Here is a 24,345-nt window from a genome sequence, read left to right as displayed (position 1 = left end):
GGGAAGTGTGTCTAGGAAGAAAACTTTTAGTGTAGTGAATTATGTTGCACTTACATTGTTTCTAAGTTTTGTGTAAAAATTGATTTTCTACCCCAGAGTTGTACAAACTTTCTGTTTTGGCATTTCCAGTAATTATATTTGGTTTTGCTTTTCATTTTTTACTTTTAAATTTTGTATCTATTTGAAATTTATTTTAGTGTCACCAGTGATATACTGATCTAAGCTTCTATTTTCCTAGATGGCTACCCAGTTAGCCCAACACCAATAGTCGAATAATCCACCAATTTCTATTGATTTGAGTTGCTACCTCTCTCATATTTTCATTTATATATTTGTTATAAGTGGAGTTTTAAATAAGCTATTTGTTTTCCAATTTCTGGGTGGCTCCATTGGACTAAATGTGATTTGAGTGGTCTAACAAGGGCTTGTTTACTTTATGTTAATATCTGAATGTCATTTACCCAAGACCTATGTTGATATAAGGGTCTCTGGGTGGCCAGTAAGATTTGTGCTCAACCAGTAACCTAAAGTTTGGTAGTTCAAACCTACACAGTGGCAGCGCAAAAGAAAGGCCTAGCAATCTGTTTCCATGAAGATTACAGCCAAGAAAATCCCATGGAGCAGTTCTACTCTGTAACACATGTGGTCACCATGAGTCAGAATCAACCCACCCGAAGGTAATGCATTAGTTATTTTTGTTATTGTCATTATTGTATTGTAAAACAAAGTGGTTGCAATAGTGTGGGAGGCCAGACCATTGTGGCCTGCTGGTGGGAATGTATATTAGGTGAGATACATCAGAATTACCACCGCATATAACATACACTGCCTCAGCAATTCCATCTACAAAAAGTACTCACATCCATTTGAAATGTCAGATAGGGATATTACTTATTGCAGCATTATTTGTATGGGCAAGATATATATTATAGTCTATCCATAAAATGGAGTTCGTTGCTTCTAAGCAAAGAAGGAAGAAACTTTTTCTGTATTGATTTGGAAATTATTACAACATAAAAAAAAGGTGAAGTGAAAAAACCAAGATGCAGTGAAATGCATTTGGAACTTCCTTATTTGTATAAAAAGTGAAAAAATAATATCCATGATGGGATACCCAAGAAACTATGCTTGTCTGTGCAAGGAGAACTAGGTGACTGGGAAGGCTGTGGGAGATTCAGGGATGAGACTTTTACACTATTTTGGCAGCAACAAGTTTGGTTTTTGGTCCATCAAGCAGGGACACCGGATACCTAAATTTCACGTTTTTTTGCTGTCTCTTTATGATACCCGGATATCATAAAGTGTAAAGACAGCCAAGGAACAAAATCTATTTGAGAGCACTCTTTCTGCCCCCTCTCACCTGACCAAGGCTGTTTGGGAGGGGTACCTGGGTCTCCCCTTCCCTCCCCGACCCCTTGGAATCTCTGCGTTGCAGTTCTGCTCCTTCCTATAGGGTTGCTATGAATTGGAATCCACTCAACGGTGATCGCTTTAGGGGATTTGAAGTCTTCCATGAAATGTTAACTGACATTTTGCATCTCTTGTTTTTCTTATTTATAACTGACAGCAGATAACAATTTATTTAAAATAATAATAATTAAAAAAGCCAAAACCCGCTGCTGTCGAGTCCATTCCAACTCATACCAGGTAATAGGGACAGAGTAAAACCGCCCCACAGAGTTTCCAAGGAGCGGATGGTGAATTCTTGGTTGGCAGCCTAGCCCTCAAACATTATGCCACCAGGCTCAGGTAATAATAGCAATTTTATATTGGTTGATTGTCGCTTAGGATAAGTGAAATGTATGACAGCAATGCTTTAAGTGTTGGGAGGGAAGAATCCAGAATACTCTTGTTAGGTATCTGTTTCGCTAGTGAGGTGATACAGCGTTATTTGGAAGTGGATATTGTAAACTCTGGGGCAACCACTAGCGAAATTTTAAAATGAAGTGTAGTTGATATGCCAAGAGAGGAGGGAAAATGCAGTCTATGCTTTTCTTCCTTGCTTCTTAATAGCAGTGAAAACTTGCAGAAAGGAGAAGAGGCCGTCTATGACGTGGTGGAATGTTGCTTCGCCGTGAGCAGGTCCGGAGTGAGCACTTTGTTTTCCTCCAATTTTGTCCTGTCTTTTTTTATTGTGTTTAAGCAGCCAGGTTGCCTGGCTCAAAGAGTGTCATGGGCCAAGGTCTAAGTGAGTAAGTTTGAAGCGATTTACCCTGTCTGTGAATAGGAAAACACAAGTAAAGATATTCACAAAGAGGAAAGTGGGAAAAGTCTGGGGAAAAAAAAAAAAACACAAAAGCTTGCCAGTGTACTCCTGTGAGTCCGTAAGGAAGAAAAGACCACCATATGGAGGTGCTGGGGATCGAACCCAGGGCCTCATGCATGCTAAGCACGCGCTCTACCACTGAGCTACACCCCCTTTTTATGTGATGTGGTGAGGCTTTTACGTAATGCTGATTTACACACTTGTCTGCAGGCGGCTTAAATCTTGGGTTTTTGACAAATCAAAACCTATTATGTTCAGCTGTTCTGTTCCTGGGTTGGACCCTGCCTTGCAACCTGCCAGGAGAAGCAGGAAACACACTCCGGACCAAATGACCCTGAGATCTCCCAGCAGTCACTGGCTTCTTCGAGGACTGCTTTTTGCCAACAACCTGCGTGTCAGTTAGTTCCAGTCCATCACGAGGGAGTGTTCCAGGATAGGATATTCTGTTAAGTTTTCTGATTTTCCTCTTGAGAAGTCTTCTCTGCCTGTGAAGCTTGCACAGGGACACAAAAGATAACGCAGGCGAATACAAAGATGAGTTTTGTGAGTGCTGCGAGGGAATCAAGAACCAGGTGGGGAGATAAGACTAAAAAAAAAAACAAAAAAAAAATTTTTTTTTTTGGTTAATTAATTCACAGTGCTTCACCGAATCGAAGAGCGACAAGTACATTAGTCATAGTCAAGCTCCTGCGAATGGCTGCGTCCAGCGCCTGGATGTGGAAACGTGGCGAAAGTTTTGTCTCCGCGATGGTGCAGCGCTGGTTTTTAAGAAGTGGAAGTCAGAAGAGAGGATTCAAAAAGGCTGACTCCCCGTCTTTAAAACGTCTCTTTTAGACCAAATTATTTCCTTAATGAGGGAAGCATAAAAGAAGCGCTTAATCGGCTAGGCACAGCCTTCAAAACAAATTCACTCTTTATGAACTTTCCCTTCTCCTGCAGAAGTCCGCAAATTTGTAAGGTGTATAAGAGTCCGAATCGACTCGATAGCAACGGGTTTTTTTTTTATTTGAAGACACAAAAAGTAGATGCTTCCCAAGTTAAGGAAATATGTGGTGTGACTGTTGATCCAAATATGATGGAGAAAATCCAAATCTTCTTGGATGGAAGGGACGGGTGCCCGGCATCTATTGTTTAAGTTACTACTGTATTAGAAAGACACCTGTCTGGGAATTGAACTGCGAGGAGGAGGGGGCGAGAGGGAGTGGGTGAATAGAAGAGTGGCAGAGGAAAGGAGGACGCTGAGCGGAGGAGAGAAGCAGCAGCAGGGTAGTAGACGGCAGAGAGAAGGGGAATAGGGTTTGAAAATGGGTCACTAAGAACGGGTAGGATAGGAACCCGCGCGCAGGTGGAAAGTGACCAAGTTCTAGTCTTCACTATGCTTTCTGCAGGTCCTCGGGTAGAGAGAGGCTAAAGTCCTTTCAAAGCGTCTGTCTTTTCCTTTGGGAGCACTGGATAAAGTTAGAAGCGGGGGGGAGGGGGGGCGGGGAGAAGGAGCTTAATTTGGGACTTCGTTTATTTAGGATACTTATGAATTTAAGGTGCAAATTCTTGTTAATGTTTGATAAGCACGGTGAGTTTGAGACTAGAATGTTACAAAGATCTCTTACCTGGAGGTTTTTATAAAGCCTGTGTCTGCAAGGGAGAGGGTCTCTGCACAGAGGTACAGCCTGAAGAGAGTCCACTGTAATTTGAAGATCTGGAGCTCCTTAAAGGTATTCACTGAAAGCCAAGGGAAAAGCTTTGCCTCTAGAGTGATGTTGGACTCTGGAGTTCATACTAATTACCATCACCTTCTTGGAATTGCTGAGAAGATCTAATAAGTAGCAGCTCCCAGCTCAGATTACTTGTATCTTTTCTTTGCCGACTTCTGCCCCGATTAGAATCTTCTCCACATTCCAAGGAATCCCATGAAGTCCCCTTATAATGTGGGAGGACTCCATTTTTTCTAACAGAACTTGCCTCCTAGCTGACCCAGAAGGCAGCCCATCAGAGCCATCAAATGTGAGAAAAGAGAGGCAGAGCTCTCCTTGAAGGAAAGTATTAGATAGATGTCAGACACAAAGATAATGCAGTCACTTGTGCATGGGCAGAATGATAGAGCAGGGATTAATTTGGCTCTGGGTCTGGAGAAGCACAATTAGGATAGTTTTGGGGTAAATGTGAAGTCATTGGCTTATAATATGGCTAGAGCAATCTGAATCCCAAATGTACCCTTTTAAGTTCCCGATATAGAGGGATGCAGGGATGTGTTCTTGTCAAATCAAATTGTACCTGAAAGTCTCAAAAGTGTATTTCTGTGTTATTTGTGAGAATGTCCAATCTGCTGTGCAAAGCACTGTTTGAACATCTCCTCAAAGGAGGGACTGTGGTAAGAGTTCTTAAACTATAGGATTTTATGAGTTATTAAAGACTGAACTTAGTAGAAAAAAACATAAAAATGCTCTCCGTGTTCTATTCAGGAAATCCAAAACATTTAAATTGTATGTAAAATCCATGCAGTTCCTGTGAAGAATATAAGTCAATCTGTATTGAAAGGATTCTCAGAAGTAAGGGTATGGAAAAATGTTTTGAAGGAAAAGAGTTATATATTATGTTCTGCATTTTACAGGCTGCATTTCCATACATGATATCCTTTGATTTTTGCAAGTTTTTTAATATAGTCATTATTGGTCTTGCTTTACAGGTATGGAGAGGATATGCAATTTGTTCTATTTCACTAATTTATTAATGGATTAGGGTTAAGACAGAAACCAAGATTATATGCCTGCAAATCTTGAGTTCTTCCCTTATAATTCTATACCACGTCTTTCTCTCTTTCACACACACACACATACATACACACACATTTAGTATTTTCTTCTTGTGTCAGGCCCAATATCTACCAAATGCCAAAACCATGAATGTAATTAGACAGTAACTAAATCAATAAGATTATCATCAGTTACCTAGTTTTGCTCACAACCCTTCTTAGTCCAGGACTCACTTTAGGAATTCAGTGGTTATTGGCTTAATGAAGTTCTGGCATCTGGAGCACGATCTTTGGCAGAAAAACCATAACCATCGCATCATGGGTCAGCTTTCAGAAGTTAAATCAGATCGTTCCTATTATTCCTGTAACTTGGAATAGGAAGGGTGGGGGAAGAGATAGGAGTAACCATGAAGGGCCAGGAATTGATGGATAGGATAAGGCATCTATACAACGTAAAGAGAAAGGAACATAGTGAGAACTTGAAATTCCGAATTCTTTGCAATTAGAGTAAGATTCACTAATATCTTGAAGAAAAGAAATACTCAATGAAATCTTGAAAAACCATTACAAAGAAGTAATAAACTGAGAGGACAGGATGAAAATTAGTGGGTACCAGGCTTTCTGTCTTGTGTCTTTTTAAGACTTGGCCCATTTTAGTTTCCAAAACTTCTTTTATGCTAATTATTGGTTTGTGAAAGAATAAAATTGACCTACACCACTCACTTCTCCCCTCCAGGAACACCTCAGGAATCAACCCCTGGAAGTCAATTTGGAAAGCTTCTACTTGTTAGCAACAAGAAACAGACGACCGCGAAGGGACTCGAACCCTCAATCTTCTGATCCGGAATCAGACGCCTTATCCATTAGGCCACGCGGCCACCGTACTTCTTTTGCTGTACAAGAATGTAAGTGAAAGTACTGATAAGGGAGCATTAACTTTGCGGTTTCAAAGTCTTAAAACTTTTTAATTGGAGAAAAATTTTAACAATATTCAATAAAAGGAATCAAATATCACCTGAAACCTATGAAAATAATTACTTAGAATCAACTAGGGCGCTTCCGTCTAAGTCACTGATAGTGATGGCTTGTATGGGTGGAGAAATATGAGCCAGGAACTAATCTCTGTAATAAAGGTGTGCAGATGACAAGATGAGAAGGAACTCCAGAAGGTTGTATGTTCGGAGTTTTGCAGTTTCAAAGATAAGATGGCTCTTGCTCCGAGATTTGGATGCTCAAACAAGAGCTCCTTGTCAGAAATGCCCGCTTTTAACGCCAGGAAAATACTTTTCGATAATCCATTCATAACATAAAAAAAGGTTTTAACAAATTGATCGTCTACCAAGAAGTAGAATAACCACTCGATTTGGAGGTGGGACGGCGTACTGGGTCCCAAAACTCCCTGGGAGAATGGTGCCGATATTTGAGATGCAGTTTGGTGATTTCCAGGCTACCCCAATTTTTTCAACCGGAGGGACCAAAAAAGAAAAAGAAAACCAGTCGCATCGATTACGACCTAGAGACCAGGTGGGGGATAGGGGGAGGGGTAGTAGAACTGCCCTCTACAGCTTTCAAGTAGCGCCTAGGTGGATTTGGACTGCAGCCTTCTGGTTAGCACCAGTAGCTCTTAACTACTATGCCACAAAGGTTTCCAAACAGATAAAAACCAAAAAACCAACCCCCTTGCCGTCGAGTCCGATCCGACTCATAGCAACACTATAGGTCAGAGTAGCACTGCCCCATGGAGTTTGCAAGGAGCAATTGGTGGACTTCAACTGCCGACATTGTGGTTAGTAGCAGTAACACCAAACCGCTGCGCCATCAGGGTTTCCAAACCAAGAGAAGAGGGCCAAAAAAAAAAAAAAAAAAAGCTTGGAGGAACGCTTGTCTCCTTGAAATGCCAACTAACCCCCAGGTATTTTGCATAAAAATTTTTTCCTAGTTTCCCTTTGGGTTGATCAACAAAACAACCCAAGGCGATTTTGTCTGACCCACCCCCAACTATGCCTTGTGCAATGGTAGGGTAGAACATGAGAAATCCAGGAATTCCTAAAGAAAAGAAAAAAAAAATAAAGCAATTACAAATTCTCTCAGTTTTCACATAGTCTTAGTTTCTTGGAGGTGCCCTGTTTGGAAGAAATAATAGTTTTTGCCCATGTTCCGCGCTGTCTGTTCCACAGAGAAGTTAGTCTTTCTTTCATCCCAAAACTTCCCCATTTGTTCCCGGATCCCCTGTACAGTATTTTCTCCAGATTTAGGTAAAAACTCACGAACTATCTCAGATCATATTCTGGATGGAATGTCCTAATGTACAGTAATTCATTGAGATAATTATCCTTTTCCTTTGAAGGTGAACAGCAAGCAGTGACTAAAGACATGAAGGAGGAGGAGAAAAAGAAAAAGGAAGAAGAGGTGCAAGAGGAGAAAGAAAATGAAAAGAAGAAGTGGGTCACAGATGGTACAGAAGTTGCATCAAGAGCATAAGGAAGCATAGAGTAACGGATTAAACCCAGGCACCTTTGCTTCTCCACCGTTGTGGAACGTTCTTGTCGGTCTTCAAATTTTTCCTCCTTCAACTCTTTTCTCCTCTGCCTTCCAAGGCTGCAGAAAGGGATATGAGACAATGTGGAAGGATGCGAAGAGCAGGATGAGTGTTGCTTTGAGAAAAATAGACGCATGCGGGGAAATAAGAAATAAAGGGATAAAATCACAACAATTGGCAAAAATGAAGCTTTCTGGGTCTAGCAATGCGGTCTGAAACCCGGCAGTGCTTTGTCTAGGCGACCCAACTGTGTTTCTGAACCTCTAAAGAAACAGAGCACGAGAAGGAAGGGAGCGAAATTCTCCTAGCAATTTTATCTTTGAAACAGGAAGCTTTGGCAAGAAGAAGAATTAAAAGTAATTTGGACAGTGGGGGCCTGTTGGCTTAGCGATTAAGAATTCGCCTAGTAAACGAAAAGGGCACCTGTTCAAGTCCCCAGCCGCTCTTTGGAAACTACGAGTTATTTCTACTCTGTTCTATAAATTCGCAGTGTGCGGCATCGAGTAGACAGCAAAGGTGAAATTTTTTTTTGGCTGTTTTGGGAAACACGACATGAAAGGCAAAACCAATTGGCCTACACAAAATCTACCTTAGCCACTAGTAGTAATAGTATGAGAGAGCCTGGTTGGCTCAGTCGGTAGCACACCAGAGTTTTAATCTGAGGGTCTAGAGTCCTGGCGTAATCCTCGGTTTGCCTACCCATATTATGTCTGTTAGAAGTCTATTGAAATTGTTTCAGTTTAGAGAAACTCATTCCGACATTTACTACAGGCTGCTGCTTCTCTTCTTTTTTTAGTTTTACAGTGCTTTAGGTGAAAGCCCATAGCTGGTTAGTTTCTCATTCAAAAATTTATACACATGTTTTGTGACATTGATGGCAACCCCGCAATGTGACCGCATTCTTACGCTTTACATCCCCAGTTCCCTGTGTCCATTCCTCCGGGAACCTTTCTGCCTTCCCGTCTTGTTTTGGGGCAGGAGTTGCCCATTTGGTCTGTACATTTGATTCAACTGAGAAGCACGTTCCTCACATGTGTTATTGTTTGCTTCCTTAAAAAAAAAAAAAAAAAAAACGCTTTGAGGTCGAGTGGATTCCTATTCATAACTACCCTACAGGGTAGGGTAGAACTGCCCCACAAGGTTTCCAAAGAGTACCTGGTGGGTTTAACTGCCAACCTTTCGGTTAGCAGCCACAGCACTTAACCACTACACTAGGATTTCCACTTGTTTTATAATCTTGTCTAATCTTTGAAAAGTGAGCTTCCGAAGTGGTTTTGGTAGTTCTGAGTTAGTGAGAGTGTCCAGGGGCCATAGTCTCTGGCGTTCCTCCAGTCTCTGTCAGACTAGTTAGAGATACTCAAAAAATTAAACTGAAGTTGTAAAAACAATGTTCAAGTAATCCATAAAAATTTTCTAGTAAGTCGGAGATCTCCATTTGGATCCAACTGGAAGTTGAGCTTGTGATTGACCTGTGTTCCCTGTTATGTTTCCTGAAGGAATTAAAATGAGGATACTTTAGTTTCTCCTACGTTTAGAAATATGAGCTCATTTTTTGAATTTTGACTTTATATTGCTAAGCCTTTTCCAATATAAATGATAGTACGCAAAGGTTTTGGGGACAAGAGAATGGAACCGACTTTGGTACATTCCCCAAACATGTGACTTGTGCAGAAAGCAAAGTGTAGAACAATGGTAGACTATAGTTCCTACTGACTCCTTAACAGGTGTTTCTTTTTGGAAATTCAAGCAACTTGTATAACTATTCTTATTCCCCACTCTCATAGTTGGGAACCCTGGTGGTGTAGTATTTAAGAGCTATGGCTGCTAACCAAAAGGTCAGCAGTTTGAATTTACCAGCTGCCCCTTGGAAACCCTATGAGCAGTTCTACCCTGTCCCATAGGGTCACTATGAGTCAGAACTGACCCCAAGGGGTTTGGTTTTTTTGTTTGTTTTTACTCTCTTAGTTATCTAGTGCTGCTGTAACAGATATAACACAAGTTGATGGCTTTAACAAACAAAAATTTATTCTCTCATGGTCTAGGAGGCTGGAAGCCTGAATTCAGGGTGCCAGCTCCAGGGGAAGACTTTCTCTGCCTGTCGGTTCTAGGGGAAGTTTCTTGTCATCAATCTTTCACTGGTCTAGAAGCTTTTCATTGCAGGGACCCCACTTCTCATTGCGCCCTGCTCTCTGTGTTTCCTTCTTGGTAGTATGAGTTCCCTCGCCTCTCTGCTTCCTTCTTTCTCAAAAGAGATTGACTCAAAACACAAACTAATCCTGTAGATTGAGTCCTGCCTTATTAACATAACTGCCTCTAATCCTGCCTCATTAACATCATAGAGGTTAGGATTTACAGCACATAAGATAATCACATCATCACAGAAAATGATGGACAATCACACAACACTGGGAATCATGGCCTAACCTAGTTGATACACTTTGGGGGGGGACACAATTCAATCCATAACATTCTACCCTTGTCCTCCAAATTCAAATCCTTGCCAAACGTAAAACACATTCATCACATCGCATCACCCCAAAAGTCTTAACTCCATCTCCAAATTCCAAAAATTCCTCTTCATCTCTGAAATGTAGAATACACATTTTCTTCTTCCAAAATACAATGGAATGGTGGAACAGGCACGAGATAGACATTTCCATTAGAAATGGGAGAAATTGAAGGGAAAGAAGAAATAGCAGCCACCAAGCAAGTCAGCAGAACACATTACTTAACTCTCAAGACTTAAAAACAATATTCTGTTCTCTGAAACCATTTAGGCAATGGCCCTGTCCTCCAGCATCTGGGTGTTGGACACATTCTCTGGATTCTGGGTGGAGGCCCCTTAGCCCTGGGCTTCAGCTCCACCATACAGACCCACTGGAACAGCAACTCTGCTCCCTTACATTTGGGAGGCCCCATTTTCCTAGTCCATCTAAGTAGAAACCCTACCCGCCTGGGCACAGGAGCCCCACCCCCTCAGCTTTGGGCAAGAGATCTGTTTACTAGCTGAATTCTTTTGTTTACTAGCTGAATTCTTAACCACTACGCCAACATGGTGGTTTTTATGCCAACAGGCCTGTACTTACCAAATGACTTCCTTTTAATTCTTCTCTTTGCCAAGTCCCAACCTGCTGGCACTCCTGAAAGGCAGCCCCACACTCTAGAACTGAGTTGGTGAAGATCTGACTCTTTGAAACCTAGGAGGCTGTGGTCCCACCCTTTGAAACCCCAGAGGCCATGGCTCCACCCTTTGAGACCCAAGGGTGGTGGCCCTATGCTTTGAGACTGAGGCAGCTCTTCTTCCTGAGTTCCTTGTCTCTTCAACTACTGCTTCCTGGTTCCTTGGCCTCTCAGCCCCTTGCATCTCAGAGTCTGCCCTGCTTGGGCAAGAGTTACAAAGTTGTTTAGCTCTATTGGTATGTGCCTGGAGGTGCCCAACTCTCTATACCAAATGTCTTAGGCTGGGTTCTCTAAAAAAAGCAAAACCAGCAAAGCATGTGTACATATACAGAGAGAGAGATTTGTTTCCAAGAAATAGCTCATGTGGCTGTAGAGGCTGGCAAGTCCCAAGTCTGTGGGTCAGGAGTGAGGCTGGAGGCTTCTCCTGAATCATGTAGTTGCAGAGGCTGATAAGCCCAACATCGGCAGGTCAGATGGCAGGCTGCTGGCCCAGGTCCCAAGAACTGGAGGTCAGATGCTGACAAGCCAAGTGCAGAATCCATAGAAGAGCAAAAGCCAGTGAGCTTTTTCAGAAAGTCCACATATACTTGATGCAGACCACACCCCCAAGAAACTCCCTTCCAATTGATAGGCTTCTCACAGCAGATCCCATCCTGAGGTGATCACATTATATCAGATCTCATCATGGAGATGATTACTTCATTATACTACTGCCAAACTACTTCATAACTGTCAAACCACTAAGATGCATGGGCCAGCCATAATGATCACACCCATCCAAACAGCTTTGGCCCCTTCTCCCTCTGGGACCTTCAGTGAGGTGTTACCTTCTTCCTGTTGTTAAGTGCCTAAGCCTTCAAGTTGACACGGACTCATGTGACCTTACGTACAACAGAAGGAAATGTTTCCAGCTCTGTGTCATCCTCACAATAGTAGGCATATTCAAGTTCATTATTGCATCTATTGTGCCAATCCATCTCACCGATGATCTCCCTCAACTTTGATGGCCCTCTACTTCACTAAACATGTTGTCCTCCTCTAGCAATTGATTCCTCCTGATGGTGTATCCAAAACAAGCAAGTAGGAAAATATTCTGTTCTAATTAATAAAGTTTTCATTGGCTAACTTTTGGAAGTAGATCCCCAGGCCTTTCTTCATAGCCTCTCTTAGTCTGGAAGCTCTGCTGAAACCTGTGCACAACAATTGACCCTGATGATATTTGAAACACCAGTGGCATAGCTTCCAGCATCATAGCAACACACAAGACACACAGTAGGACAAACTGACAGACAGGTGGTGTTACCTTAAGTTACCTTAGCTGTTATGAATTCATTTAAAGATTTTAGAACAAAAACTGAAGCTCAGGGAAGAAATGTAGAAGGTAAGAAATTTAACCACCTATTGGAATCAACTGGACAGCATTGCTCCTGTGATTTTACTTCAGCTTGGTGTTTTGGCTTAGGGGGTAGTGGGAAGTTGATGGATGTATTATGTGTAAACCTCCTGGGAAATTTGAGTTTATATGGAGAAAAATTATCTGTGCTTGAGAAACTCCGGATGGAACCTGGAAAATCTGTTGGTGGAATTCTAGCTCATCTAAGCTATTCCCGCAAACCTGAGAGGTGGCTCCCTTCAGCCTTCCAAATTATGGTTTAAGTGTTCATGTGGCAAAGACTTAGCTAAGTGCCACCCTGCTTTTGTCCAATGTCTACCCATTTACTCACTCAGAAAAACTTGGGACCTAAGACCCTCTGCTTCTTGGATCCAATTTTCTGAGGCGGCGACTGAGGGAGAACAGACAAGAGAGGTGTTAGGAAACAAGCAGTCTTCTACCTTAGAAGACCCAGTGCTCATAAAACTAAGGAAACACACAAAGCTTTTCACGGAGCTGCTTATTTTTTCTCATTTCTGATCTTCTTTTTCTGTCCTGCTCTTTAATGACAGTGCCAAATGGAACCCAAGTTAATGGGTCCATTAATGTGGTTGATGACCTCATGCTTTGGGTGGAAAAGATTCTGATGGGTGTGATTCCTTCTCTGTCTTCTATCCTTTTCCCTCTGTCAGTGCCAGTTTTTGGTGTCACTAAGGCCCTTGGGGGAGGAATGGTATACTGTCAAAGGCAAGTTATTGCAGTATTTTTTTTTAATGTGAGGAAGAAAAAAATCACAAAACATATAAAAAGAATGGGAAGGGGATGAGATGGAAAGGTCAGTGAGGGAGGATGAGAAAAACCTAGCTGGAGGCATCAAGGATTGAATCCAGGACTTCGTACATGGAAAGCATGTGTTCTAACACTGAAGTACACTCCCTCCCCTGCCAACGACTGAGTTGTCTATTTGGAATCATTTATGAAGTTTTACTTGTGCTTTCTATTGGCTTTATTTTCTGGTAGTTGGAAAAAACTCAATGGATTAAATCCCACTCTTTGTGAAATTACCAAACTGAATACTCTTCAGGGTCTTCAAGAGGAGAAGGGCAAGCAGATTGTAGTCTGAATGACACCTTTTGTGTTCCTGAGATCTTCCCACTTGTGTTAGTCTGCTCCAAAGTCCACTCGCCAGCAAACTGGCTGAAAGTTACTTGACTCCACCAGGAAAAGTCCCAGGAAAATAACAGATTTCCAGCAAAATCTCCAGCCATGCCAGATCAAATGAAGTGTTTCTTAGTCCAGAGGCAGCCATCGGCTTTAGTTGAACCAATGAGTTGAACACCATATCAAGTTGGGTCAGATGCCCAGCCAGCATTCACTTTTCAGCTGACTCAGTGCTGGCTCACGAGTCACCCGTTCTGCGGTTGCTCTCAGTTCTGGTTTCACACTCATCTCTAGTCTTCATTTGAGGATGGTGTATATACAAAGGAGTTTAGGGAAAAGCAAACGAACAAACAAAAACGTCTTTAAGACTCTGTCAATTTTAAATAGCTGTTCCACCCACCCCAACCCCATGCAGGAGAATGAATAGGGCAAGAGCAAATGCGGGGTGGTGGAGCAAGGATGGGGGGACCCAGCAAAGCTGTCAAACCGCCTTCCCTCTGAGAACCCATTATCACAATGGAAAGCCTGCTATAGATCTAGCTACTTCACAGAGAAAGCCAAAGTGGCCTGGAAACTTTCAATGAGTGCCTGCCATCAACGAATTGGTAATCCAGAGGAGGTCCTAGATACTGCAAAGCAAATAGGGTTGGACTGGCCTGGAAAGAGCAAAGGTAATGGCTGTCCTCTTACTGGGATGTCTTCAGCTCAACCTGTAGGACTGATGATCCCCATATTGAGTCTAAAGCCTTTTGCTACTTCTTTATCAGGACCCTCTGTATGATATTGCTGGAAGTATTCCAGGCAGGATTTTATTTAAACGCCAAACAAAATACTGAACACAAGTGTTTACTGATGAAGGCAAGGAAGATTAAAGACTCGTAATTCCAATTCTCCTCACCTTAGACTTCTAGAAAATCTCCTTGAGAAAGTGAATGCAGAAGGATGTTTGTTGTTGGATGACTTGCTGCAGGAAGAATTGTTTTGAAAAAAGGCTTGCAGACCTTTCAAACCTTGTGGAGAGATGCATGAACTTTACTCTAGACTCTTCCTCAAGAGCTCTCCTAAATATCCACCACAGTTTTATTTTCACTGGCACTCTGGAGTTTGGAAAACACTGGATTCTTTGAGAGATATCCTTCTCTTGGTCTCTTTTTTTCTTTCTATTCTCCTTTTTCTTCCCTGTTCCTCAATAAACTGTGAAATGAAACTAAAGAAGCATGGACCCACATATGTGGTGGTGGTACTCTTGCCTCTCCCATTTCTGGAGATCTTGAGCGAGCCAGATCTTTCTCATTCTTACTTGTCTTACTTGGGCTGATGCAGTCAGGTTGGTAGTTGCCAGGCCACGAAGCTGAAATAGATCAGTTCTAGAGGCAATCAGTTGGATAATGGAATTATTTTGAATGTGAACAGGGAAAAAAGTGATTAAAGAAATTTTTAATATGAAGGGAGATGAGATAAGCTATTAAAATATAACATTGAATTAGAAAGAGAAAACAATAGTGAAGGAGGCTGGGATTATGTGGACTTTCCTGCATGCTTAGGCTGTGCTACCACTAAACTATTCAACCAGTTAATCATCTATATTGTTGTTAGATGCTGTCACTTTGGTGCTTACTTGTAGCAACCCTATATACAACAGAGCAAAACACTACCCTATGCTGTGCCATCTTCACAATTTTTTCTATGCTTGAGCCCCTTGTTGCAGATACCGTGTCAATCCATCTCATTGAGGGTCTTGCTCTTTTTTGCTGACCCTCTTCTTTTCCAAACACGACTTTCTTTTCCAGGGACTGCTCCCTCCTGATAACATGTGCGGTGAGCTTGAGAGGAGGTCTCGCCATCCTTGCTTCTAAAGAGCATTCTTGCTGTATTGCTTCCACGACAGCTTTGTTTGTTTTTGGCACTCCATGGTTGTCTTAGTTGTTATGTTCTTCCCAGTTTGTTCTAACTTATAGTGACCCTATCTACAACAGAACGAAACACAGCCGAATCCTGCACCATCCTAACAATTGTTGTTATGCTTGAGCCCATTGTTGCAATGAATGTGTTAATCTATCTCATTGAGGTTCTTCCGCTTTTTCGCTGACCCTCTACTTTACCAAGCATGAAGTCCTTCTCTAAGGATTGATCTCTTCTGATAACGTGTCCAAAGTATGTGAGACGAAGTCTCACCATCCTTGCTTCTAAGGAGCATCCTGGCTGTGCATCTTCCAAGACAGATTTGTTCATTGTTTTGGCAATCTATTGTATATTTACTATTCTTCACCAATACCATAATTCAAAGGCGTTAATTCTTCTTTGTTCTTCCTTATTCATATATCTAGTGCTGCCATAACAGAAATACCACAAGTGGATGGCTTTAACAAAGAGAAATTTATTCTCTCACAGTCTAGGAAAAGAGAAGTCTGAATTTAGAATGGCGCTCCACGGGAAGGCTTTCTCTTGATGTTGGCTCTGGGGGAAGATCTTTGTCATCAATAATTCCCAGTCCAAGAGCTTCTCAGCACAGGAACTCTGGTTCCAAAGGACAAGCTATTCTCCTGATTCTAGTTTCTTGGTGTTTTGAGGCCCACCGTCTCTCTGTTCACTTCTCTCTTTTATATCTCAAAAAAGATTGACTTAAGACACAACCTAATCTTTTAGATTGAGTCCTGCCTCATTAACATAACTGCCTCTAATCCTGCCTTATTAACATCATAGAGGTAGGATTTACAACACACAGGAAAATCACGCCAGATGACAAAATGGTGGGCAATCACACTATACTTGGAATCACGGCCTATCCAAGTTGACACACATTTTGGGGGGTCACAATTCAATCCATAACAATGGTATATTCGATATTCTTCACCAACACCATAATTCAAAGGTGTCAATTCTTTGGTCTTTCTTATTCATTGTCCAGCTTTCACATTCACGTGAGGCGATTGAAAATATCTAAGCTCGAGTCATGTGTACCTTAGTCCTCAGAGCAATATCTTTGCTTTTTAACACCTTAAAGAGGTCTGTTGAAGCAGATTTGCCCATTTTTTGGCTGCTGTTTCCAGAGGTGTTGATTGTGGATGGAAGTGAAATCAATACCTTGACAGCTTCAATATTTTCTTCATTTGTCATGATATCGTTTATTGGTCCAGTTGTGAGAATTGTTTTCTTCACGTTGAGGTGTAATCCATACTGAAGGCTATAGTCTTTGATCTGTATCAGTAAGTGCTTCAAGTCCTCTTCCTTTCCAGCAAGCAAGGTTGTGTCATCTGCATATCATAGGTTGTTAACGAGTCTTCCTCCAATCCTGATGCTGTGTTCTTCTTCATATAGTCCAGCTTCTCAGATTATTTGCTCAGCATACAGATTGAATAAGTATGGTGAAAGGATACAACCTTGATGCACATCTTTCCTGATTTTATTTATTCATTTTTTATCATAGTTTAGGTGAAAATTTACAGAGCAAATTAGTGTCTCATTCAAAAACCTTTCCTGATTTTAAACCACACAGTATCCTTTGTTCTGTTTGCATGAGTACCTCTTGGTCTATGTACAAGTTCCACATGAGCACAATTAAGTGTTCAGGAATTCACGTTCTTCACAATGTTATCCATAATTTGTTATGATCTACGTGGTCAAATGCTTTTGCATAGTTAGTAAAACACAGGTAAGCATCTTTCTGGTATTCTCTGCTTTCAGCCAAAATCCAGCTGACTTCAGCAATGATATCCTTCATTCCACAACCTCTTTTGAATCCAGCCTGAACTTCCGGCAGCTCCCCCTTGATGTACTGCTGCAACAATTTTTTTGAATTATCTTCAACAAAATTTATTTGCATGTGATATTAATGATATTTTTAGATAATTTCCACATTCTGTTGGATCACCTTTCTTTGGAATGGTACAAATATGGATGAATCTCTTCCAGTCGGTTGGTAGGTAGCAGTCTTCCAAATTTCTTGGCATAGATAAGTGAGGACCTCCAGTGCTGCATCTTATTTTTGAAACATCTCAATTGGCATTCCATCAATTCCTGGAGCCTTGTTTTTAGCTAACATCTTCAGTTCAGCTTGAACTTCTTCCTTCAATACCATCGATTCTTGATCATATGATACCACCATGCATCTATCAGTTTGTTGTACTGTGGTGGCTTGAATGTTACTGTGATGCTGGAAGTATGCCACTGATATTTCAAACACCTGCAATGTCACCCATGGTGGACAGGTTTCTGTGGAGTTTTCAGACTGAAATGGACTAGGAAGAAGAAGCTGGCTGTCTACTGCTGAAAAAAATTGCCAGTGAAAACCATATGAATAGCAGCGAGACACTGTCTGATATAGTGCCAGAAGATGAGCCCCTCAGGTTGGAAGGCATTCAAAATTTGACCAGGGAAGAGATGCCTTCTCAAAGTAGAGTCAAACTTAATAAAACGGTTGAAGTCAAGTTTTCGGAAGTTTCCTTTGCTGATGTGACATGACTTAAAGCGAGAAGAAACAGCTGCAAACACCCATTAATAATTGAAATGTGGAATGTACTAAGTATTAATCTAGGAAAATTGGAAGTCACCAAAAATGAAATAGAAAGTGTAAAAATCAACATCCTAGGCATTTGTGAGCTGAAATGGGCTGATATTGGCCATTTTGAATCAGGCATTCATATGGTCTCCTATACTGGGAATGATAAGTTGAAGAGGAATGGAATCACGTTCATCATCCAAAGGTACATTTCAAGATCTATCCTGAAGAACAACATCATCAGCGATAGCATAATATTCATAAGCCTACAAGGAAGACCAGTTAATACCACTATTATTCAAATTTACACACCAACCACTAATGCCAAAGATGAGGAAATTGAAGATTTTTATCAACTTCTGCAGCCTGAAATTGATCAAACATGCAATCAAGATGCAGTAATAGTTAGCAGTGATTGGAATTCGAAAGTTGGAAACAAAGAAGAATTGGTAGTTGAAAAATACGGCCTTCTGATAGAAATGATGATGGAGATTGCATGATAGAATTTTGCAAGACCAATGACTTATTCACTGTAAATACCCTTTTTCAACAAAATAAATGGTAGCTATACACGTGGACCTCACTAGATGGAAAACAGGAATCAAATCAACTACATCTGTGGAAAGACAGGATGGAAACACTCAATATCATCAGTCAGAACAATGCCAGGAGCCAACAGACCATCTATTGCTCATGTGCAAGTTCAAGCTGAGGCTGAAGAAAATTAAGACAAGTCCATAAGAGCCAAAATACAACCTTGAGTATATTCCACCTGAATTTAGAGACCATCTCAAGAATAAATTTGACACATTGAACACTAATGACAGAAGCCCAGACTACTTGTGGGATGACATTAAGGACATCATACATGAAGAAAGCAAGAGGTTATTAAAAATGCAGGAAACAAAGAAAAGACCAAAATGGATGTCAGAAGAGACTCTGAAACTTGCTCTTAAACATCAGCTAGCTAAAGCAAATGGAAGAAACAATAAAGTAAAAGAACTGAGCAGAAGATTTTAAACGGCAGCTCGAGAAGATAAAGTAAAATACTTTAATGACATATGCAAAGACCTAGAGTTAGAAAACCAAAAGGGAAGAACACACTCAGTATTCCTCAAGCTGAAAGACCTGAAGAGAAATTCCAAGCCTCAAATTGCCATACTGAAGGATTGTATGGACAAAATATTGAATGACACAGGAAGCATGAAAAGAAAACGGAAGGAATACAGTCACTGTACCAATCCTCTATACTTCAATTAACTTCTCTGTAACTGGTAACCACTCTGGTTTCTTCATATTCTAGGTCTTAATTGTTAGTAAGACAAAGTTTACCCCACTGTATTTAGCTTCTCTGTTTTGAAAAATCCTGCATCCTTTCTTTGCAGCTAGACCATGAGAAAAATAACTGAGTGCCAGACCAAAAGGCCCCATTCCTGTCTCCCCACCAGTCAGCCCACTCCAAGTTCTGCTCATCAGCAAGATAGCAGACATTCCACCACAAGGGAGAGTCCCAGGTGGGACTATTCTCTTTTGTTTTGGTTTGTTGTTTCCGGTTTGGGAGCAAAGGTGGGGCAATAAAGCGGAAAAGATGAGTTTGAGTTTGAATAGGATGTATTTAAAATGTTTAGCAGACAGTCCCTTGAAGATGTCTGCCTGAGCACAGTATAACCTGAGTTTAGAATTCTGCAGCCATCTCTTAACCTGAATTTTGATATTCTTGTGGCTAGGAGAAGACATCCAAAGAGCATGTAGAGTGAGAACTTCAAATTATCCATTAAGACTAGGAGATAACGAGTTTATTTTTGGTATTTGTGGAAAACAAAGAAATGAGCTTGCTCCCAGGTGAACCTTTTCTCTTTTGATTTATTTTGGTTATTATTTTGAAACTAAAACTTCCTTAGAAGATCTATAAAAGTCCCATTTCCTGCTATCAGTTTTCAGGTAAGAAAATTATTATCTCCACACATCTCTCCCCTTTGTTAATCTGGGACTGTTTTAGTACCTAATGCTGTATATCAAATAACTCCAAAATTTAATGCCTTTAAAAACCTACCCATCTCATTTGCTCACAATTCCGTGGGTCAGAAATTTGGGCAGAGCATGGCTGGACGTTTCTTCTGCTCCTCAAATATCATCTGGGATTGTTTACTGCTCTGCATTCAGCTAGTAGCTGGGTTGGGCACAAAGGCTCAAGAAGGCTTCATTCATGTGACTGGTGCCATTCCATGTGGCTTTCTCTTAGCCTTTCTCTCTCTATGGTGATAGTTTGGGCTTTCTCATAGAATGGTAGTCCTATAATAATTGAATTTCTCACATGTTTGTTTCCAAGAGGGGGTATTCCAAGAGAAGGAAAAGCAACAACTGCAGATTTCTTAAGGCTATCTCTGAAAGGAAACAACATTACTGCCACTAGCCACTCAGAGGACAATCACTTCTACGATTTTTGCAAACTCAGAGCATTCTTGACATTTCCCAGTGATTAGTGTCTTCTGCATTAACTATTACTACAGTTTGTTCATTTATTGCCTGCTGGACAACAAATGCAGCATCCAAAAATTAGTGGAGGTGGGGAACAACAAAACGTGGAAAAGTAGGAGAGCCAATTCCAGGCTACTTAGGTTGTGTTCGGATAGACTAAAGAAGTAAAACAGCCGTGGAGATGCCGGGGATCGAACCCGGAACCTCATGCATGCAAAGCATGCGCTCTACCACTGAGCTACACCCCCCGGCGATGCGGCTTATTGTTTTCGTGATTCACTAGGAAATATGGCACCCATTTTCTGTAGTTCCTTGAAATGCTCTTTTTTTTTTTTTTTTTTTTGCCAGTAGAAAGCTGATTCTGTTAACTCTATCATTTCTATAATCTTTAAACTGGATCGTTTATTGCGGCTACGCTCAAGAATTCTAGACCAAATGATAACTGTTTCTTCTTCCAGGTTCCTCCTAGTCCCTGCAGTCCTCTCCAAGATCTTCTCCCCATCCAAATGCCTACACACACACGTACATACACATATATACACATAATATGTAGGTATACATACACACATATATCTATATATTTAACCACTTCCATGGAAGGTCCCAGGATGGACTTTTGTCTTCATTGTCTTCCTATCCACTTTTCTTTCTTGTGTGGATCACTCTACTTAGTCTCTTTCGGACAGCTTGTTCCTAATGTCTTTAAGTTATCATCCATCTGCAGTTAATGAGTCTCCTCCTTCACTTTCTACACCCAGCCTCGCCTTTCTCACCATCCATCTATAAGTAAAGCTCGGAGTATCTTCCTCTGAAAAAAATCCAGAAAGCACCTTGATATCAATATGTGCACAATAAAGTAATTATCTATTATTTCTAATTGTGCCGTTTCCCTAAACTCCATTATCTTGAAAAATGGCTTCATCCTACAGCTTGGCAAGTCCAGAGAAGAGTTAGTGTTTCTCCCAGTTAGCAGACAGTCTTGTGGGTTTTGATGCATTTACCTTCTGACCCCTTCCAGTTTCAACTCCTTCGAGTCAGGGACCACATCATCCTCACCTTTAATTAAGTGATATCTATGACAATGGTCAATAGTTAATCTTTAACTGAAAAAATGGAAGTCAATGTGTACAGACACTTCTAATCTTGAAGGGAAAGAATGAGGGTACCCGATTCCTTTCAAGTTGTGGCAGAGGAAAAAGACTTTCCCTACCCTCCCATCCTCACCCCCAGCCCCATTTGTTACACTTCTTCTCTAGGTGCGAAAAGATCACCATTTCCAATCTCAAAGGTACTTGTATGCTTTTCCTTATGTAGGGGTTTTTCTTTTCTGCCTCAATAGATTCACCACTATTATCAAAAAAAAAAAAAAAAAATCCATGCAAACCAATGATCTCTCTTTTCAGTGGTAAACTTTTTCTTGTTTGTCTTAAAGAATTCTCCCTCTTTTCCCTCTTCCAACTCCATCTACATTTCCTTTCCCTTCTCAGTTTTCTTCTCCTCCTCTTCCTCTCTTTCCACAGTGTTCTTGTATCTGCAGTCCTTATTTCCACCCATTGCCTAGGCTAAGGAAGGTTTTTTTTTTTTTTAATATCAGGTTTGAAATCTATTTAGCACTGCTATCATAGCTATTTTTATTTTCATAATTTCATGTTTGTCAAAACCGAAGCCTCTTATATGTTAAAGGAATATTTATGTGATAATATTTATGTGTCAAATGAATGTATTGTTTATATATGAATTCAATGGAGATATTGAGCTACTACTGTGGACCAGGCACTGTGCACCAAGAATTCAATGGCAAACAAGATATTCATGAACGCTGCCTTCACAGGGCTTATGTTATTGACATATATAAATATACGGTAAATAGAAACAGAAAGATTTGAAACAAGTATGGGGAATGGGGGATAGGAGAGAGAGAGTGAAAGAGAGTATGTATTGTTTTGATTCTTGCTTCTTTTACTTAACATAATGTTATAATATTTTTGAGATTTATCCACATTGTAGTCTGCATCACTATTTCATACTTTGTGAGTAGAATTTCAGTGTATGATCATAAATACATAATGTGTAGCACCACCCAGATCAAGATACAGAATATCCCCAACATCCTACCAAGATTCCTTGTGGCCGTCCCATCTCTAACCTCCTCCAAAGATAACCACTACTCTGTCCTCTGTCAATGTAGGTTAGTATTACCTGTTTTTGAACTTCATATAAGTGGAATCATACACTATGTGTACTCTTTAGTGTCTGCCTTCTTTTGACCAATATTGTGTCTCTCAAATTCATCCAGATTGTTTCATGCAGCAGTAGCTTATTCTTTTTCATTGCTGTGTAGTATTTCATTGTATGAATATACCACAATTCATCAATATTTATACTATATTTGGAAACCCTGGTGGGGTAGTGGTTAAGTGCTATAGCTGCTACCCAAGAGTTCGGCAGTTCGAATCCACCAGGCACTCTTTGGAAAGTCTATGGAGCAGTTCTACTCTGCCCAGTAGTATCGCTGAGTCGGAATAGACTCAACGGCAGTGGGTTTTGTTTTGTTTTTTTTTATACCATATTGATGAATATTTGCTTCATTTAAAGTTTTTAGCTGTTGTGAACATTCTTCTATGTGCTTTTAATGGAAATAAGCTGACATTTTTCTTAGGCCTATATCTAGAAGTAGAATTGCTGTGTTAAAAAAAAATTTTTTTTCAAAGTGGTTGTCCCAATTTAATCTTTTTTTTCTGGCAATGTGTGAATGTTCCTGTTGCTCTACATGTTTCCCAACACTTGGAATTGACAGTCCTTTTAATTTTAACCATTCTGGTGTAGACGTGGCAATATCTTATTGGATTCGAATGTGCGTTTCTGTGATGACTAGTGATAGTACGCGCCTCTTCATGTGTTTTTTGGCCATTTGAATATCCTCTTTTGTAAACTGCTATGTCAATTCTTTCACCCATTTAGGGGAGCAATTTTTTTTACTTATTGATTTGAATATCATCTTCTATATATTAATACATGTATTACAAATATCTTTTCACACTCAGCTGCCCTTTCTCTTCTTAAGGAGGATGGTGGCTAAAGGAGAGTTATAATCAGAAAGGAAAGTAATAGTGGAGAGAAAGTGAAGGCACAAAAGAAAGTCCTATTTTGAGACTTTTCCTCATGAAGTCAAGGAAATGGCCATTCAAGTAGTTTGCTGGTTAAAAGACCTTGAAATAGTACGGATATAGTCTCATTTGGTCTATAATCCAGTTATAGTTCTCATAGTATAAATGGTTAACAGAAGGAAATTTAATAGTTTCAGAGACAGTGGAATTTAATATGTTGGAAAATCTATATGACCAACTAAATGTGTTCTAAATCCCATCAAAAAAAAGTAATTATATTTGGTGAAAGAGCTCCCGAAAAAATTCAGGTGAGTGTAACTCAGTGTTAAAATGTAGCATTTCACAGTGCTTCCACCTCTATTCTTTACAGATCAAACAGTATTTTATTTTCTCATTCCATTATTCACTTTTTTCCTGCTCACATGGAAATAAATTGCTGCTCTAATAGATAACCCTTAATGTTGCTCCTTGGCATAATCAGTGGTGGTTATATGAGGAGAAAGAAGGAAACTTAGAAAGGGAGTGGGGAAAGAATAAATATTCAGGATCACTGAAGCCTGAGGCAACAAGTATTTCACCACAGTAATGACTCCACTCTTGTTACTTTTTTTGTTTATTTTTGGTGTTTGTTTTTAGTAGTATCAGTTTTTATCAGAATAGAAATTAAAGTACACAATGAATAGAAAAATATGAGGCACCACAGGCAATTTTCTTTTCATTTTGCTTTATTTTTGAGCACTATCTAGGACATCAAACAATCTAAAAATAGAGGCCAAGAAAACCTACCCTCTGATTTACTGGTCTTGGTCATCCTGCAGCCCCTTAACCAGCAGTGCCTAAAATTAGTTTCAGTCAGAGGTCATGGACAGCAGTGGATAACCCTGTTCGAGGTGAGAGAATAAGTTAAAAACAGAATTTGGAAAAAACATGAGAAAGTCTTTTTAGTTGGGAGAATGTCAGAGTAAGGAGCTAAGGCCTATGATGACCTTCACTTC

General features: G+C 40.4%; 3 non-coding genes and 1 pseudogene across 3 annotated transcripts; all 4 read right to left on the bottom strand.

Annotated features, from left to right (window-relative positions):
• LOC100660430 (etoposide-induced protein 2.4 homolog) overlaps positions 1–24,345 on the bottom strand; it is a 253,196-nt pseudogene that overhangs the window by 150,330 nt on the left and 78,521 nt on the right.
• Positions 2,348–2,419, bottom strand: TRNAA-AGC (transfer RNA alanine (anticodon AGC)). Its single transcript has one exon. It is a non-coding gene; the product is annotated as a tRNA-Ala (tRNA).
• On the bottom strand, positions 5,821–5,893 carry TRNAR-CCG (transfer RNA arginine (anticodon CCG)). The gene has a single exon. It is a non-coding gene; the product is annotated as a tRNA-Arg (tRNA).
• TRNAA-UGC (transfer RNA alanine (anticodon UGC)) lies at positions 20,420–20,491 on the bottom strand. The gene has a single exon. It is a non-coding gene; the product is annotated as a tRNA-Ala (tRNA).

This window comes from Loxodonta africana, chromosome 1, assembly GCF_030014295.1.
Source record: "Loxodonta africana isolate mLoxAfr1 chromosome 1, mLoxAfr1.hap2, whole genome shotgun sequence".
Lineage (NCBI taxonomy): Eukaryota > Metazoa > Chordata > Mammalia > Proboscidea > Elephantidae > Loxodonta > Loxodonta africana.
Note: the sequence above shows the minus strand (reverse complement) of the source record. Positions and strands in the feature narration are given on the sequence as shown.